The sequence below is a fragment of the Loa loa genome (genome assembly GCF_000183805.2).
Source record: "Loa loa unplaced genomic scaffold supercont3.206, whole genome shotgun sequence".
NCBI lineage: Eukaryota > Metazoa > Nematoda > Chromadorea > Rhabditida > Onchocercidae > Loa > Loa loa.
The window spans coordinates 79,095-81,182 of NW_018108386.1; positions in this window are offsets into that span (position 1 = coordinate 79,095).

Genomic DNA, 2,088 nt, shown 5'->3' on the forward strand with positions numbered 1-2,088 from the left:
GTCGATAAACAAAGAAGAAATTTATTACAGTTTTACAGTGAAACAGAGGACAGGGAGGAAGAAAAAAAAAAAAAAAAAGAAAACGGAAGTTGTGCAGCTTGTCACGCTTTATTATTATATTACTTTCACTTTTAAACCATACAAAATTTATACATTGAAAAAAGAGAGAAAAAAAAAACTTCAATATATTTTATAAATTTTTGCACCAATAAAAATAATAACAAATGTAATATTTGTTGTTATCATTTGTCAATATCAATTATCATTAATCAATAGTTTAATAATTAATAATTATATGTGGGAATAAATTACCCTCCACTTTTTTCATCCTCCTTTTTTTCTTTTTCTTAAACATAAATTATCATTTTCAAAATGATATGCCTCTGTGTGTGTGTGTGTGTATGGGTCTGTATGATTATACACTAAGTCTGTTAAAATTGACAATCAATCGGTGTGAAACAAAGGGAAGAAAAAGGCACGGAAGAAACTTTTCGGGTTTTGTTTGATTTTAATCACAGATTAAGGAGAAAATTTTGATGCAATCATAAACTACTACACTGCTTTTCATTCACCTTTCATCACCCATCTTTTTTTTTCCCACCTCTCTTCTTTTTTTCCTTTTTTTTCTCTTTTCTTTTTTTCTTTTTCTAACGATTAATTTTTTACCTTTACCTTTCTTTTTTTCTTTTTTTTTTTTTTTGTCCCATTTTTCTCTAACTAATAGTTTTCAACATGGAATCATAAAGATTAATCAGAATTAATGAAATTTAATTTGATAACATCAAGAAAAGAAAAAAGAAAAAGGAAGAAATGAAATAAAAAAAAAAAAGTGATAAAACTAAGCTAATAAAAAAAGTATCAATAATTAATAATACAATAATTTTTAGAAAAATTAAAAAGAAAAACAGAAAAAAAAACAGAAAAATCATTGTACTAATTTTGATTAATAAAATTAAATATAATATGATAAAATATATGTTTACCTTTTTTTTTTATTATTTATTTTATAATATTTATTATGAAATATATGATTGCTGTTCTATTAACAAAAAAAAATTTCAAATTTCCAATATTTAACAAAATGATGAAATCATTTTTTTTCTTTTTTTCATTAAAATAAAACAAAAAAAAAAACACATATATAGACATTTTTATGTTTGATCAATCGTATACTTTTTATTTTATCATATAAGCATATGCATATACATGTATATATATCTATACATACATCATCATATGTATTTTATATCCGGATGTCTGAGCTATATGGTGGACAAGCTTTTGTATAATATGCGTATGCCGTCAAATTGAAGCCGAATAGACACATTCGGTATAATTTTTGTTTTCCCTACCTCTAATAACCCTAACTAAACCCGTTGAAATTTTGATGAAGCATCCAAAATCAATCATTTCATTGTGTGTATACATTATACATAGATTAAAGATTATATTGTTATTACTGATCATCAAAATGATTAGGGTATGTATATCTACTATATATTAAATAAATAACACATATATGATATGTATATAGGTCTCAATTTTGAATTTAAATATCAAATAATCTGAATAATCGAAATTCAATGATCTTAAATATTGTGACACGGACAGAAAAAAAAAATAATAATAATAATAAAAATAAAACAAAAAACAAAAATGATGAAATTTCATGTATATTTTAAAGGAATTTAAATCTTCTTTCTTGATAAATTATTTAATTTGCTAAAAATTTCAAGCATTTTTAATAATTGGCTATTTTGTTTAGCAATATTTTCCAATTAAATTCATATACATATAAATATATTTTCGAAGTATTTACTTTTGTAAATAAATGTAATTTTAAAAAAAAAGTGATATAATTTTGAAAATTAAAGTAATATAATTTTGAAAGTTAAATAAATAATCATTAGATATTTTATGTACATTAGCATCTTTTTCACTTTCCCCTTCCTTTTTTTTCTTTCCATCGCTCTCTCTCTCTCTCCCTCTCTCTCCATTAATTTTTCTTCTGATCATGACTAAACCCAACTATCACCCATTTCTAATTGTAGTTTTCAAACTCTCTATATATTTAATGCAAATTATATA